The sequence below is a fragment of the Neoarius graeffei genome, chromosome 14, assembly GCF_027579695.1.
Source record: "Neoarius graeffei isolate fNeoGra1 chromosome 14, fNeoGra1.pri, whole genome shotgun sequence".
Lineage (NCBI taxonomy): Eukaryota > Metazoa > Chordata > Actinopteri > Siluriformes > Ariidae > Neoarius > Neoarius graeffei.
Window position 1 is genome coordinate 44,491,507 of NC_083582.1, and position 18,762 is coordinate 44,510,268.

Here is an 18,762-nt window from a genome sequence, read left to right on the forward strand (position 1 = left end):
TTTCGCGACGTAGTCGCGAAAAAAATCGCCCAAAAAAACCCCATTCATTTCTATGGAATTAATTGAAAAAAAAGCACTTTTTCAACGTTTTTCAAACGTCCGCTGCTCTGGCATGCTTTAACCTAGAGACGTGATTCAAACTCTAAAACGTAGGAAAACTTCTCCTCTGTGGATCTGGCATTCAACTTTTCTGCTAGGTTCTACACTTTCGGATCAGTCCCGGCTCAAACGCCATGTGGGTTCCGGGAGAAAATCCGGCTTTTGAATGGGTGTCTATTGCGTTACACACCAGTGAAGCTCGTTAAGTCAGAGTGGAGACGGCTTGGAAAAAAAGCTCAAACCTTCTCGCTTAAACTGTGTTTTCAGCCACAAATTTCACTCTACAGACATGATTTTCTCAAAAGTAGTAGGAAAACTTGTCCTGATTCACACAATGTGTCTACCTAAACGATAGGATTTACAGTTTTTGAATGAGAAGCCTCAAACTGAGAAGAGTGCAGCCGAATGGCCTCATTGACACCCATTATAAACGTGACAGAAAAACAGCCTCGGTCGGCATGACACTTCACCTTAGCCGCCCACTTTATTAGGAACACTTCTGTTCGTACATACAAACTACAAACACTCTTCTTAGAGTTTATTTTATTTTTAAAAGGGACAGTGCACAAATTAAACATTATCCTTGTGGTAAGGACAGATGTCTGTCCCAGGTTATAGCAGTACATGCTAATTTCCGCCTGTAGTCACTTTGTTTATACTCTTGAATAGCTCTTCTTCATGACGGCTGCTGTCTCAAGCACACACATAATCATTGCATTGAAACATCATTGCAGGTCACACATTCACGGCCAGCGAACATGCGTGACCGAATTGCTTCGCGCACTGCATCCTCTCACAATTTCCCCCGGGGAATTGTCCGGTCTAGTTCTCTTTTATCCCACACCGTCAAATGTGAGTATGCAGCTGGCAGTCATAGAAGTACGGAATCTGCAACACACAAGCACAACGAACTTTTATCAATAGCTTTCCTTGGAAGCAGGAGTTGCCAACTGCATTTTAAGGACTATGGACACATAACATTAAATATATTACGCTTGGCAAACCAATAACTAGTGAGCTACCAAACAAAAGAGCTCAATCTTACCCGTTGCAGTGTTTCCTCCACTTCCTGATTCGCGAGTGCTAAAGGACCCGACGGGAGCTCTCGAGGGACAATTATAGTTTTAGAGACTTTTTGTCAGAAGCGGGTATGTTCTACTGGGTGTTGGGAAAAGGGGTGTTTTAACAAGTTTGTGTTTTATAGCGTTTGTGGTATCAACATTTTACAACCAGAATATTTATAATATATGTGCAGAGTATTTAAATATATTTTAGTACTGCTTGTAAACATTTTAAAGTTGATTGATTTTGCATAGGTTTTGGTTGAAGCCATGGGCTTTTATTCTGATATTGCTTTTATTATTGAATTTATTTATTTTTTATTCTTGAAGTTTAGTTTGTCGTTTGACTAATTTCCTGATTGATTATATTTGTTCGGAGTTTTTTTTTTTCTTTTTCCTCTGGACATTTGCTGCTGTGAAGGAAAATAAACATCTTCAAGGTGACCTCCTCTTGCTGTCCTGTCTTCCAGGCCGTAAGGCCAGCCTGACTACTATATAATATATACACGCACATTATATATTGTGTGTGTATTTATATATATATATATATATATATATATATATATATATATATATATATATATATGCTGGGTGCAATTTGCTGGGGGGGATCATCCCCCCCGGTTTTTATCTCTGCTGAAAAAAAAAAATCCTCGGGGACAACCCTGTCAATAAATAAAACAAACAAACAAAAAAAAAATTGACATGACAGGCATGTTGTGACACAGTTTTCTATGGTCTACATTGCACTCACTTTCAAAATGACCCGAAGTGGCAGCTTTGATGTTCACGAACGTCCCCAGCAAATAGATACATCGTAGATAATAACAATATCCGTGGAGCGCAGGCTGGACAACAACGGTGTGCTTGCTGCGTGTGCTGCGCTGTGCCCCTTAAGCTGGCCGAAGGATGAAGGCGAGCGCATTCTGTTTGGGGAAGACAAACTTGTCAGAATTCAAAAAACCCTGGCAGCTGAGGTCTCTGACACCACTCTGCTGCTGAAAGAATTTCGATAGTACAAGTTCAACGGAGTCCAAGGAGAAAATCTCCTCAACTTGCTTTCTGTCGTCTCCACGCTTCCCGTGTTAACAGCAGAGTGTGAACATGGATTTAGCGCCATGAATCACATCCTTACTGATGAGCGCAACAGAATGAATGTCCACACTGAACAGCCTTCTTTTCCTCGCTGTCAATGGGCCAGACGTGCGTTCCTTCCCTGCTGAGAAATTCGCAGAAATGTGGATTAAAGAAGGGCGAAACGCGGCGGATAGCACACCGATGGGAAAGCAGAAAAGGCCACATGAACTGCGCCATCAGAGCAAACTGTTCATTTAGTATTCACGTATTTTAGTGATTTTCGAGTCACTGTCCATTTAATCTGGAGGGAGAGAAACATCACAGCAATGCGACAAGCAATGCGAACTTTGTTGTGTGTTAGTGTTCGTGTATTTAGTCAGAGAGATAGGAAGATGAATTTACTATCTCTGGTTTAGTGTTCGTTTTCATTTAGTGTTATTCATTTGATATCATCGGATGTTATTGAGCTGTTAGCCTATTGTTACCTTAATTTTGTGACATTTCATGATTAAAAAAAACCATCCCCCTTCTGTTTTTTTGACAAATCGCACCCTATATATATATATATATATATATATATATATATATATCCCCTCTCTCTGGGATTGCTTGTATAGTAGCATTCCAGAAAATCCGTATTTTCTGTCCTCGTCCATTGATGTCTTGTTCCAGTAGCCCATTTCTCATCAGTTTGCCCTGGTTCCCTAGCAACTGACACAGACCTTGTTGACCCGGGCGACGTCTGAGCCGGTATGACTCTATCAGTTACGTCTTCACTCATTCCTGAGGTAGGCTGATATATCATGAGGGGTCTTGCCTAAGGACCCTTACTGGATGATGTTTTGCCCCGACCGGGATTCGAACCCTGAGGGGATACATGCAGTGAATGTGGGCCCATTGGATACTTCGATACCCACAATCAAGGCTAACAAAGAAACAGCTATTAGCCCAGTGTTCCAACATCCGTAATCGAAATCTACTATCACAACTAGAGATTAATGAAATACAACAACGATGCTACGGCAAGGGGGAGCCAGGAAGACAGGTCAGCGGGGAGATGTCATCATCCCCACAACCAGAGATTGGGTACCAGACCCCAACAGCTAACAGCCTCAACACAAGAGCTGCTGACCTGAGAAGGAAGATCGTGACCCAACTGGAAACCTGGAGCCCCCGACAAATACCGAAGCCGAGTTGCCAAGTACCTTCAGAAGATCTACTAGTAGATGTGAATGCTGCTCTGAAGACAATCTCCACAAGAACCATCACTGAGACCAACAAGCTGATACACAGTACAGCAACAGTAATCATGGAGATGCTTGGACACAAGGTGGGCTCGGGACATAACAAACAGTATCCACCATGGAAGAGACGATTAGAGGCCAAAATAAAGGCAGCACGGAGAGAAGTTAGCCAGCTAGCTGAACTACAGAAAGGGAACATGGTGAATAAAGGGGCACCCAGGTACAACTCACTCTCCATACCAGAGGCACTTGAAACTGCCAAACAGCGACTAACAGCTCTGGCCACCCGGTTAAAGAGATACACCAAGGAGGGAGAGGCCAGGAGAATAAACAAGCTGTTCTCCACTGAACCAGCCAAGGTGTACTCTAAGTGGCAGGGGAACAACAACCAGTCAGACCCACCAAGAGCTGAGGTGGAAAAATACTGGAAAGACATATGGGAAAGAAAGGCATCACACAACACCGATGCCCAATGGTTAGTGGACCTAAGAGCTGACCACAGCAACCTCCCAGAAAGTAACCATCTCAATGTCAGACATCCAAGAAAGAGTGTCAAAGATGAAGAGCTGGACAGCACCAGGCCCCGATATGATCCATACGTACTGGCTGAAGAAGCTAACTGCACTCCATGAACGCCTAGCAGCACAGATGAACCAGCTGCTGAGGGATGAGACCCACCCAGAATGGCTAACCCAAGGCAGGACAGTCCTAATCATGAAGGACCCCCAGAAGGGACCCATCCCATCCAACTACCGGCCAATTACCTGTCTCTGCACAACATGGAAGGCCCTGTCAGGTATCATTGCGGCAAAAATGAGTAAGCATGTGGCTCAATACATGAGCGAGGCACAGAAAGGGATTGGCAGTAACACCAGAGGAGCCAAGTACCAGCTACTGGTCGATAGAACAGTTGCCCGAGACTGTAAGAAGAGACAGACCAACCTGTGCACTGCCTGGATTGACTACAAGAAAGCCTACGACTCAATGCCACACACATGGATACTGGAATGTCTGGAACTGTATAAGATCAACAGGAACCTAAGGACCTTCATCCAGAACTCAATGGAAATGTGGAAGACAACCCTAGAGGCCAACTCAAAACCGATTGCCCAAGTCAACATCAAGTGCGGCATATACCAAGGAGATGCGCTATCACCACTGCTGTTCTGCATAGGCCTGAACCCCCTCAGTCGGATCATCACGAAGAGCGGCTACGGGTACCGATTCCGTAGTGGGGCAACAATCAGCCACCTGCTCTACATGGATGACATCAAGCTGTATGCCAGGAACGAGCGAGAAATAGACTCGCTGATCCACACCACCCGGATCTACAGCGATGACATAGGGATGTCATTCGGATTGGACAAGTGTGGCCGGATGGTCTCAAAGAGAGGCAAGATGATCCGGACTGAGGGGATTGACCTACCAGAGGGCAACACAGGTGATATCCAAGACAGCTACAAGTACCTTGGCATCCCACAGGCTAATGGAAACCATGAAGAGGCCACAAGGAAGTCAACCACAGCCAAATACCTCCAGAGAGTAAGGCAGGTCCTGAAAAGTCATCTGAATGGTAAGAACAAGGTCCGAGCCATCAACATGTACGCACTACCAGTCATCAGATACCCCGCTGGTATCATAAACTGGCCAAAGGAGGAGATAGAAGCCACAGATATCAAGACTAGAAAGCTCCTCACCATGTATGGAGGGTTCCACCTCAAGTCCAGCACCCAGAGACTATACACTAAGCGGAAAGAGGGAGGCCGAGGGCTAGTGAGCGTCAAGACCACAGTCCAGGATGAAACATCGAAAATCCAAGAATACATCAGAAAGATGGCCCCAAAGGATGAACTGCTAAGTGAATGTCTCAGGCAGCAGAACCCTGATGAGAGCGCAGAGGAGGAGGAGGAGGAACAGACAACCTGGAGGGACAAACCCCTACATGGCATGTACCACCGTCAGATAGAGGAAGTGGCTGATATCAAGAAATCCTACCAGTGGCTGGATAATGCAGGACTGACAGACAGCACAGAGGCACTAATCATGGCAGCACAAGAACAGGCCATAAGCACAAGAGCCATAGAGGCCAGGATCTACCAGAGTAGATCAGACCCAAGATGCAGACTGTGCAAAGAAGCCCCTGAAACAGTCCAGCACATAGTAGCAGGGTGTAAGATGCTAGCTGGATCAGCGTACATGGAGAGGCACAACCAAGTGGCTGGGATAGTATACAGGAACATCTGCAACCAGTATGGAATAGAAGTACCCAAGTCCCAATGGGCCATACCACAGAAGGTGGCTGAGAACAACAGGGCCAAGGTTCTGTGGGACTTCAGCTTCCAGACTGACAAACAGATCCTGGCTAACCAACCGGACATAGTGGTGGTGGACAAAGAGCAGAAGAGGGTGGTGGTGATAGATGTAGCGATCCCAGCTGACGCCAACATCAGGAAGAAGGAACATGAGAAACTTGAGAAGTATCAAGGGTTGAAAGAGCAGCTGGAACGGATGTGGAAGGTCAAGGGTTGCGTGGTCCCTGTGGTAGTGGGGGCACTTGGGGCAGTAACCCCCAAACTGGGAGAGTGGCTCCAGCAAATCCCAGGAACAACATCTGAAGCCTCAGTCCAGAAGAGCGCAGTACTAGGAACATCGAAGATACTGCACAGAACCGTCAAACTCCCAGGCCTCTGGTAGAGGACCCGAGCTTGAGGATGACATGGATACCACCCCCCTGCCGGGGGTGAGAAGGAGATTTTTATATATATATATATATATATATATATATATATATATATATATATATATATATATATATATATCAGTGGCGGCTGCTGGTTTTTAAAACAGGGGAAGCCCATTTTACGCATTCATCGTAAAACCTGTAGGCCGGATATCAAAGCATAGAAAGGTGTGCCCCATTAGCATAGTGAACTAGACAACCCTACCTAGTGGCAGAAAGTATTTTTGCTTGTACATTTCATGTTATAGTCTGGCTTGCCAGGCTAGTGCCTCATATCCTTAATCAAAAATATCAAACATCCAAAAATCACTGGCTATTCAACGAAGAGCCTTGAACATCATACCCTGATATGCAACACAGAGTCTTTAACGCAACACCCAGCTGTGCAACACATCCTTGAACATCTTCTGCAACACAGTCTGGAAATTCATAACCAGGTAGGCTATGCAACACACAGAACCTTGAATATTATACCCAGGTATAACCTATAACACAGAGCCCACCATTCTCTTAACATTACTGAACAATATACACATTTCAGATTCATGAACATGAACACTATTTATACACAAATTCTGCCCTCCGCTCCTTTTCCAGAAAATGGTCTGTGACCCTGTCATACCAGCTGGTTGTGCTTTCCAGAGGCTTCACCAATTTCTGTTAGCAGCTAGCACTGCAGATCCCAATAAGGCTCAAGCTAGCCTACAACCAGATTGAACTACAAATGAAATAAACGAGTGAATTCACGAATGATCAAACTGATAGAATGGATGAAAGTTAACGGAGCACAACGAGTAATATTTACATTTATTTACAGAGTAATGTACAGAGACATCAATGAGAAGAACCGTTTATATGAAAAGAAATTCGGACAGCACTTTAGCACACGACTACACTTTCTCGACATCCGCTAGGGACTGACTGATCATACTTCCGTGTTCCTCGCCGAAGTACCGCCCTCCTCATGTCTTTCAAACACCACCTCCAATAATCCTTTATCAGCCCGGCTTCTTGTCCCTCCCACTGTCTCATTTAGTCCCAGAGAAGCCCGGCTTCCCTGGAAGTGACGATTTTGTTGATTTTAACCAATAACAACTAGCTGAAATTGGCTGTTCAGAGCCGTCTCATAGACTGCAATGGATACCCGGCTGCCAGTCAGTGTTGCCAGATACTGCTGACGTTTTCCATCCCAAAATATGTTCAAAACCCGCCAAAATGCACTTAAAACCGCCCAATCTGGCAACACTGCTGCCAGTCCATAGAGCCCATTGAAATAAGAAAGGTTACAGCCTGGCAGCAAAGGTGATTCTCGTAGCGAACTGCAAGTTCGTCAGACATCACTCACATAAGTTACAGGATAGTTATGAACATAAATACAATCTTGGGCATATATTATGTTATGCAAGTTATTGTTTTAATGAGAATTCAACGTCGTAGACGCTGCAGTTTGGGGAGAGAATTTTAGGGGAAGCTCGGCTTCCCTTGTTGTCTCTGAGAAATCGTCCCTGATATATATATATATATATATATAGGCGCCAACTTCATGTCAACATTGGGGGGGGCAGAATTATGTTCTTGCACCATGACGTCATGACGTCGGCAGTGTATGTAGTTGAATATCAAAGACTCAGTTGTAAGTCATTTTCATTCATTACTATTCACCGTTGCAAGTGGGAAGCGCCCATTTTAATGATAACTTATTATGATGCATTAAAAAAATCTCACGACTTTAAACATTGTATGAAACACAATTTATTCAATAAACAAATTTAGTTTAATGCAATTTTCTTTGAGATGAATTCGGCAGACAACTGACAAGAATAGTGCAAAAAAAAAAAACGTGCACCATACTCCATAAAAAGGCTTAAGCGCGTTAAACTCATATATCTGCATCGGCTTTAACACAGACTTCAATGTCCAAATTCTGCACAACATGATCACCTTCATTGCTGGTGGCTGCCGGCCTATTGGTTCGGATAATCCACTTGTCCATTTTGCTTCATTTCTATGTTCACTGTTCAGCAGGGCCGTGCAAAGACCTTTGGAGGGGCAGGGGCTCAACATTCAAAAAAGGGCACTTGGAACAAATTTCCTCACTATCTTCAGCCTCGGCGGCACGGTGGTGTAGTGGTTAGCGCTGTCGCCTCACAGCAAGAAGGTCCTGGGTTCGAGCCCCGGGGCTAGCGAGGGCCTTTCTGTGTGGAGTTTGCATGTTCTCCCCGTGTCCGCGTGGGTTTCCTCCGGGTGCTCCGGTTTCCCCCACAGTCCAAAGACATGCAGGTTAGGTTAACTGGTGACTCTAAATTGACCGTAGGTGTGATTGTGAGTGTGAATGGTTGTCTGTGTCTATGTGTCAGCCCTGTGATGACCTGGCGACTTGTCCAGGGTGTACCCCGCCTTTCGCCCGTAGTCAGCTGGGATAGGCTCCAGCTTGCCTGCGACCCTGTAGAAGGATAAAGCGGCTAGAGATAATGAGATGAGATCTTCAGCCTCTTCCTGAGGTGTGTCCCTATTATCTTCAGGCTCTTTCTGAAGTGTGCCCCTGATATCTTGGTTTTCTGTCTCAGTCTCACACACACTTTCTCTTTGCTGTTCTTCACAACTTTCCTGGTTCTGTATAATTTCTGCCTCTGGATTTTCTACATCTTCCACACTCTCTGCACTCTCTTCCTCGGTATCTCCTTCCTCCACATCAACATCTCTCTGTGACTTTGCTGTTTCCTGCACACTTCCTGTGCCTCCTGCGCTAACTCCAGTCTCTACCTCAACCTGTTCATCTGATCTGGAACTTTCCACTCCTGAGAACAAGTAACAGTTTGTTATTTACCATTCAGTAGTCTATTCAGCAATCACTTCAATGTGAGCAACTGGTACATTAGTTCAGAATTGACAACATGCATCTGACTTATTACCAACATTTTCATACTGTATTTATTGAAGCATTAATATGAAAATATAGTTGATCTTGGTAACAAGACATGTCAGATAGTTCTTGTTCATTCTGAAGTGAAGATTAGTCTGACCTGTAGTTTTCTTTCTGACCCAACTGGACAGAGATCCACTGCCTTTTGCTGCCTCCCGCAGCTCCTTCTCTTTCTGCTTCTTTATCCTCTCTTTCCTTGGCATCTTTGCATAATGCAGGCTTTCACTTATTTAGAAAACATTTCCCTATGTTTTAACTCAACTAACCTAAGCTACTATAACATAATAGTCTTGATAGAATATGTTGTGGACGTCGTCATTCAGCCTTAAGTTTTCGAAGCTGCTAGAATATGTTATTAACGCCGTCGTTCAAACTAAAGTTTCTGAATCTGCCACGTTAATGAAATGGATGGAGCAAACGGTTTAAATATAGCCTAGGCGGCTTCATTAAATGATAAACAACCCTACACATTTACTGTTGTGTCCTAAGCTGTACAATATTGCACGTTCAGATAAGAAATGAAAGGAGACTTTCAGTGTGACCTTACCATGCTGTTCCTCGCACTAGCTCCCACTGTCAACCGCCTGCATGCGCTTTCTGCACGGAGGTTCACTGAATGCATGACATCACGGATTGATGCCCGCATTTACATAGAAAAACGTTATTTTATAGATCTATAATTTCATATATTATTGTCAAATTGTAGAGAATATTGATGTTGGAGCTAACTTATCTTTTACAAATATTAAAAAAAACAACAACAAAACAGTCCCTATGAAAAGGGCACTTTGGACAGCAAACAGAAAAGGGGCAGGGGCTCGAGCACCTGTAGCACTGGTTCATTGCACGTGGGTGCTGTTCAGTGAAAACGGTTGCGGGAGGCCACACAGAACTTTTCGCCTCAGTAGTGCTGCCTTGGTTGCTACGCAATGGACCATTTTATTTATTTATTTATTTATTTATTTATTTGCCTGGGCCACATAGGCCTAGTGCTATGCAGTGTAAATTTTGCGGAGTGCAACCTGTCAATCACTCACTGCCAACCATTGGAATATTGCAAGCGGAAAAGGGGCGGGTCATGTCCGATCATAACATTTTAGGTGACATTTCTATAGATTACTTATTTTGCATTCAAAGCTAGGCTATTATTTGTTTAGTTGGTTTCAATCGTCAGTTAACATGAATTCATTTGCACTGTTTACTACTTTTTCACGTTTCATTATTGGGGTGTTTTTGCCCCCCCAACTTTATCTTTGGGCGGTTAAAAAGGTCTGTGCCCCCCCGCAGATGGCGCCTGTGTGTGTGTGTGTGTGTGTGTATATATATATATATATATATATATATATATATATATATATGTATATGTATACACACATATACATACACACACATAGTGAGTGTGTACACACACTGTGTGTGTGTATATATATGTATGTATATACACTTCCATCTATTTCACATTTATTTCCTATTTAAGTCCTTCACCACGATCCAATCCCCTGGTTGTAGATCCCTCAGTGGGTTTGAGAAGTGCTTCTTTTACCTGTTTGTGGATAGATTTCAAAGCAGAGGACAACGTTGCACAGTAATTCAACATTGCATCATCACACAGTGTGGTGTCCAGCAGTGTTCCTTGAGCTGGCCCTATCCCCGTGTTGGGTACTCGTCCAAACAGAATTTCGAATGGGCTTAACCCATGTTTAGGCCTAGTTTGCATCCTCATTTGTGTGAGTACTACAGGGAGGACCTTTGTCCATCCTAGCCCTGTTTCTGCACAAGCTTTGCTTAGTTTATTTTTAAGGGACCCATTTTCCCTCTCTACTGCTCCCGCACTGGCAGGATGGTAGGCACAATGTTGTTTCAGGTCTATCCCTAGGAATGCTCCTATTTTCTTTAGGGCTGCATTAACAAAGGGTGTTCCATTGTCACTTGAGATTTTACTAGGTATACCCCACCTAGGAATTATATCTCTCAGGAGCGCTTTGACTACTGCCTCTGAGTCTTATTTAGCTGGGGGAATACTTCAACCCATTTTGAAAACGTCAACTATTACCAGGCAATACCTTTTCCCTTCACTAGGTGTCAGTTCAATAAAGTCCATTTGGAGATGATCAAATGGTTTGTCTGGTATTGGGTGTGCTGCTTGAGTTAGTTTGATACCTTGACCTGCATTATGTTGTGCACATATCAAGCACTGCTTGCAAAATTTCGCAGCATAATTTGAAAACCCCTTTGTGAACCATCTCTTTGTTACTTCTGCTACCATCCCCCTTTTTGACACATGGGTGAGCCCATGTGCCAATTTTGCATAGAAAGGGAACATGTATTTGGTAGACAGGGACGGCCCAAGGGACAAACCCAGACCAAGTTTGCAAAGATACAGCCTGCCTGTTTCCAGACTCGTCTCTCGTCCTGGGTGGCAGTGCTCTGAAGGTCCGCTAGCTGTAAACAAGGGGTAGAAATCTGAGGAAAGGCAAGGTTAGAGGGTGAACTGGAAGCTGAGGCTGCACACTTAGCTGCCGCGTCCGCCCTGGCATTCCCTTGAGACACAAGATCAGTATTGTTAGTATGGGCAGCACACTTACAGCAATGTCTCTGGGGAGTAGAATAGCATCCAACAACTCATGCCCCTTTTCCACCAAAGCAGTTCCAGGGCTGGTTCGGGGCAGAGGTGGAAAGTAACGAATTACATTACTCGCGTTACTGTACTTGAGTAGCTTTTTTGTGTACTTATACTTTTTCAAGTAATTTTTAAAGAGTGTACTTTTACTTAAGTATGTTTTCTTTTAAGTAGTGTACTTCAGTACATTTTACATCACAACCATTACTGAGTAAAAAAATAAATAAATAAAAAATTAAAAAAGGCTAAAACGGAGAAGGGGAAATGCGTTCTGGAAATGAATCACGAGAAGGACAGTTGTCGCGCGCGCGAGTCTCACACAGACGATGGCGGACATGCACCGGCGCTTTGGGGGGGGGGCTTCGGGGGGCTCAAGCCCCTGGGCCACAGCCAATCAGGGGCCTTGTAATATTAATAAAATAATAAACTGTCGGGGCGGCACGGTGGTGTAGTGGTTAGCGCTGTCGCCTCACAGCAAGAAGGTCCTGGGTTCGAGCCCCGGGGCCGGCGAGGGCCTTTCTGTGTGGAGTTTGCATGTTCTCCCCGTGTCCGCGTGGGTTTCCTCCGGGTGCTCCGGTTTCCCCCACAGTCCAAAGACATGCAGGTTAGGTTAACTGGTGACTCTAAATTGACCGTAGGTATGAATGTGAGTGTGAATGGTTGTCTGTGTCTATGTGTCAGCCCTGTGATGACCTGGCGACTTGTCCAGGGTGTACCCCGCCTTTCGCCCGTAGTCAGCTGGGATAGGCTCCAGCTTGCCTGCGACCCTGTAGAACAGGATAAAGCGGCTAGAGATAATGAGATGAGATGAGATAAACTGTCGGAATCATGGGCCTACATTAATGTACGGATAGAAATAAGATTAGAAATAAATGAGCGCACAGTAGCCTGCTGTAAGAGACATGGTGGATGTGGTTCGCGAAACAAACACCCACAACTGTACCAGAATAAAATGTAACAAAATGTAACGTCACGCATGAAAGCGCGCCAAAGACTGCAGACTACAGAGACACAAATTTAGAGACTTTGAAAGATGAAGCGTTCACATGTTAGCGGGGCGCATAAAAGGAAAAAAGAGAGAGATGCAGGTAATGATAGAATCATTGCCTAAAGTCACAGACTTTTTTAAGGTAAGGATCACCAATCTGTTCAGAATATCAGCTACTTATCAGTTATCAGCCTACCAGCAGCTAGGCTGTGTGCAGCTAGGCTAGATATGCTATGATCTGTCCAACAGTAAAATAAATCAGTTGTGATTTGAATATGTGTCGTGTGATTTGAGTTATAATCCTGTTAGTATAATAGCATATTTCGATGGGGATAATAAAATGTCTAAAACGGCATCTACTGAAGAAATTGATGAAAAGATTGTAGCCTATAATTGTCACAGTTCGGGCAGCAGACAGAGTAAGCATACTGAGGGGAATAGCAATACAAAGCTAGCGCAGATCCACATTTCTCGCTAGCTATGTTGGGTGTGTTGTTAACCCGTGTGGATTTAAGTGAAATACTTGAGAAGTTCTGTGGTCAAGACAACGTTTTAAGGTAAGGACGCTTGATTATTAATGTTTGCCCGCCGTGGCTTGTTGTTGACGAAAGGCCCACGTGATTTTGCCTTATGCAGCTACTGCTAGCGTCATGCTTTGAACTAGGTTAAGCTCATTTGCGCTAAAGGATGGGTTTATTGAAGGACTTTGATGTAGCTATAGTTTCTTTTTAAAAAATCGTATGCTCAAAACAGTATGCCCATGTTCATCATGTTTAACTTTTTTCTTGATGGAGTGCGTGAAATAGGGCTGTGCGATGTCCCCTTAATTGGCATCGACGATGTTTACAGTGCAAACATCGTGATGGACGATCATATCGTGGGCGGGGATTTTAATACCACATTATTAAATATATTATTATTATTATTATTATTAAAAGTATTAGATACTCATCCGAGGCTTTGGCACGTTAAGAAAAAAAAGCGCTAGGTGATGTGGAATATTTGGCCTTGATAACGGATATGTGGTCCAGCTGCAACATGATGCCCTATATGTCAGCTACCGTACATTATGTGGACCGAGAGTGGGCAATGCAGTCCAAATGCCTGCAGACGAGTTTCATGCCAGAGACACATTCAGCAGACAATTTAGAAGACGCATTGCGCGAGACACTTGCCGAATGGAAAATAGAGGAGAAAAAGATCGCCTGTATAACAACGGGGCGAATATTGTCACAGCCATCAGGCAATTGAAATGGCCATGGTTAAGTTGTTTTGGGCACAATTTGAACCTGGCCATAACCAACTCGCTTGCGCAACAGAGGGCCAGTACAGACCGAGCGTTTGGAGTTTGCCGAGCAGTCAACACTGCGTTTGCGCACAGCTGGCTTTGGAGAAATGAGCTGCGCAAAGCGCAGGTGGAAACGAACCTCCCCGAGCACTCACTGATCTCATCTCATCTCATTATCTCTAGCCGCTTTATCCTTCTACAGGGTCGCAGGCAAGCTGGAGCCTATCCCAGCTGACTACGGGCGAAAGGCGGGGTACACCCTGTCGCCAGGTCATCACAGGGCTGACACATAGACACAGACAACCATTCACACTCACACCTACGGTCAATTTAGAGTCACCAGTTAACCTAACCTGCACGTCTTTGGACTGTGGGGGAAACCGGAGCACCCGGAGGAAACCCACGCGGACACGGGGAGAACATGCAAACTCCACACAGAAAGGCCCTCGCCGGCCCCGGGGCTCGAACCCAGGACCTTCTTGCTGTGAGGCGACAGCGCTAACCACTACACCACCGTGCCGCCCCACTCACTGATCACAGTAAGATATTAATCTGCTCTAACAATGAAAGACTAGTATTCAAACTATGAGAAGAAACTACACTTAAGCTATTACTCATTGTTTATTTACACCATATCAATTGAAGATGCGTTTCGGCCTTTAGTGCGCACTTGAACGCGCTAATTTTTCCAATTTATTAGTGTTTGAATTATTGCACCAGCTTTTAAAATCATGATTTAATATTGTTTTTTTTTTTACTGTCTTTACATTTGTCAGAATCACCTTCATTCTTCCATTTGGTTTGACATTATGGCTTAGAGTGGACCATTTTGAGTCTGAAAGTAGGTCTATTTACCAGATTAAAGTTATTTGACTTCTGCCGAAGTCTGCGCTTCACTGCCGTTTGATAAGGTGAAATATTTCCCGACTGTTAATAGTGGCTATTTGTTTGAATAACATGACAAATTTTACATTAAAAGTGTAATGTAGGCTAAAAAATGAAGTCAAAATTTATTATTAGTAGCATACTGTATTTGTGTAACCACATGTTATGTTCACTAGCACGTCCCTGCACCATAGCCTACGTGAACAAGCGGTAATAGGATATTACTTTATAATGATTTATATAATTATGTATTTATAATATGTTATATATTTATATATTAAACAAAACTAACTAACTAAACTAACAAAAAACTAACTTTTTAGGTTAAATAGGCCCAGATGATACCGTATATGCATGATTATGACAGGAGGGGGTGTGGTATCACGATGGTGGCTCTCCATCGTGATGGATGACCACCATCGTCGATGGACGATGGCATCGTCTATCGGCACAGCCCTAGCGTGAAATATTGTTGCAAGTGGTATTTTGATGCAGTCATGTCAAAAAGGCAGTTGAATGCACGGTCTCATTCAAGGAGAAGGAAGACTTGCATGATGCTTGAACATAGATCAGTAAAATAGACCCTAGTAGGACTTGGTTTCGTGTATTTCGGTCTGTAGAGTTATGAGTTTGGCCGCTGTCCATGGTGTTTACGTTTCATGTGGCCGCCGAGCCAAGTACCTTGCCTTGCAGTGAATGTTTGTTTTCATGCCGCCGAGCTATTTTTATGTATTTTATTTTTTAAAAGGACTTGTCTGTAGGTGTGTGTGTTTTATGTTTACAACACATAGGTCTACATTATAGCGCACGCAGGCTTGTGTGGTTATCTCTGGCCATGCCCCTGCGTGAAAGTTACGCAGTATCACTGTCCTGTCCGTGGTAATAATCAGAACTGGCTCTGTAATGATAATGCGCGCGTTCTTCTCTCCCTCTGTGGTTGGATGTGTTGAGCGATGTGAGCGTGGGCCTTGCGCAGCTACGCTGAGCCAAACGTAACCTATCGTAGGCTTCTAGGCTAATTACGCACTTACACTGTAAATGCTTGACATGTATTGCAAATAAAATAAGAGTGTTTTCCTGGCCAACGGTAAGGGTAGGGTTGACAGGTAGCCTATGAGGGGCCTAGCCCCTGGGCCACGGGTGTTGATAAAGCACCCCTGCGGACATGGAGGAGACCGAGGAACCTGTGGTGGACGACCCTGCAGAAAACGCAATTTCTTCCAGTAATGAAGTGCACCCCTGGCCCTACATACGTGATCACTTCAGCTTCGTAGAGAAAAGGGGTGACAGTTTCATTATGCAATGCAGATTATGTGTGCCCAAGAAGACAACCATTGCGGCATACAAAAATTCGACGTCTATTCTGCGCAAGCATGTTGAGGTAAGTATTGTCATTGGCATCATAATCACGGGCGCAGATAGAGGGTGGGACGGGTGGGATTCATCCCACCCAGATTTAAATTCACCTCGTTCGGTCCCCCCCCCACTTATAGGGAGGAAAAAACGTCTATGCTGTCTTTCTTTGCATAAGGCAAACCTCACGGAAAAATCAAAAGACTAATTACCATTCGGTTTATTGAGGTGCACAGCAGTGTATACATAGTTGCAACAATTCACATAAAACAAAACAAAGACTGATATTTGGTTGGTTGAGCTGCGCAGACTGCACAGGTTGCGAGCTCGAGCTTGGTTGCTATGGTTACCCACAACAAGTTTGACAGGCATATCGGGGTTGGGGTTGGTTTGCTGGCAGCTTTGTCCCCCCCAGTTTTTTGTCCCCCCCAGTTCAAAAAACGTATCTGCGCCCCTGATCATAATGTTTCCTTTCCATAGTAAAACCGACAATAGGCTGGTTATATTCCAAAAATAGTGGATGGCATTGCTAATGTTGAAGTAGCAACCTGTTGGTACTGTAACATAACGGTAACTAGTCTGTTATTTGGTTGGCTAATCATGCAAGCAAGTTAGCTCGCCAACCTGACGTGATCAGTCCTCCTACCATTCTACATCCAACAGGCCAGAAAGGAATACTAAGCAAAACAAATAATGTTTGAATTGAATTGTTCAATAACACACAGTGCACACAGGCAAGCTACGAGATTTCGGTGCAACATTTCACTTTCATATTTCGTGTACAATGCTTTGTGTGTGGTCAGGGCGATGTAAACGACATGACTGTGTGTATTGACCTTTTTTGTTTGTCTCAGTTTTAATGCAGCATTATCCTAAGCATTCAATTTGATACACTTCCTTTAAATAAAACATCTGGGTTGAGATGTACATATATCCTTGTTTCCTCTTCTTTTTCATTTTTGCACAACACAATGGAGGCAGAAAACACCCATTGTTAAAAGTAACGTTTTACTTTTACTCAAAGTACATTTTAAATGATCTACTTTTTACTTTTACTTGAGTAGATTTTTTTTGTCTGGTAACTTTACTTGTACTTGAGTAAAATTTCATCAGAGTAACAGTACTTGTACTTGAGTATAATATTTTAGTACTCTTTCCACCTCTGGTTCGGCGCCAGTGCTTAGTTTGGAACCGGGTTTTCTGTTTCCACTGACAAAGAACTGGCTCTGGGGCCAGAAAAACCGGTTCCAGGCTAGCACCAACTCTCTGCTGGGCCAGAGGAAAGAACCGCTTACATCAGCGGGGGGGGTGGAGTTGTTAAGACCAATAGCAAGACCACGAAAGATCGCCATTTTTAAGCGACGAGAAGCAGCAGCTGTACAAATGTGGTCATCCATTATTATTATTGTTGTTGTTGCTGCTGCTTCTTCCGTGTTGTTTTTGCTTCGATATTCGCGCCAAGGTTTATGCTAATGTAGCGACGTAACTGACGTATACAGCGACGTAATGACGTATACAATGATGTAACTGATGTATACAGCGACGTAATGACGTGGCTTCCTTTAGCACCGCGAGCTATGGAAAAGCAAACTGGTTCTCAGCTGGCTCGCGAGTTGAATGAGTTGTGAACCAGCACCAGCGCTGGCCCCGATCCAGCCCTGGAACTGATTTGGTGGAAAAGAGGCATCAGAGACCAGTTTATGATGTGCAATGGGAGATCCTGTGCTAGTGAGAATTTCTGTGTTTCCAAATGGTGCCAAAATCGTGCACAATGCCAAATGCATACCTACTGTCCGTAAATATATTGACAGATTGCCCTGCTGCCAATTTGCATGCCTCAATGAGGGCACAGAGCTCTGCGGCCTGCGCCGACAGGTTCGAGGGCAGACACGACGCCTTGAGGACCTCGTGATCTGAGACTACAGCAAAACCTACTTTATTCTTTCCCATCTCTGGAGGCTGAACCATCCACATAGAGGATCATGTCTGGATTTTCCAAAGGGTCGCTCTTTAAGTCTGCCCTGAGGGAACAAAAATCGTTAGTGAGAGCAACACAGTCATGTGGCTCTCCATCGTCCTCTGTAGGGAGAAGAGAGGCAGAATTCAGAACAGAACAACGTTTCACAACGATGTTAGGCATATCAAGTATGACAGTGTTATACTTCAATCATCTCTGTGCTGACAAATGTGATGTCTTTTTCTCCAACAGAAGCAGGGAAACAGCATGTGGGACCAAAAGGGTGAGGTTAGAATACCCCACAATATTTCTGGAGGCAGTTACCGCCTTTTCAGCTCCAGCAACTGCACGCAGGCAAACAGGAAGTCCAGCCGCCACTCGGTCCAGCCGGCTGGAGAAGTAAGCTACAGGTCTCAATCTATCCCCATGTTTCTGCAAAAGAACAGAGGTCATAAAACCCTTCTTTTCATCTACAGTTTGAACAAATGGTTTATTGGGGTCAGGCAGTCCCAGAGTGGGTGTGGTCT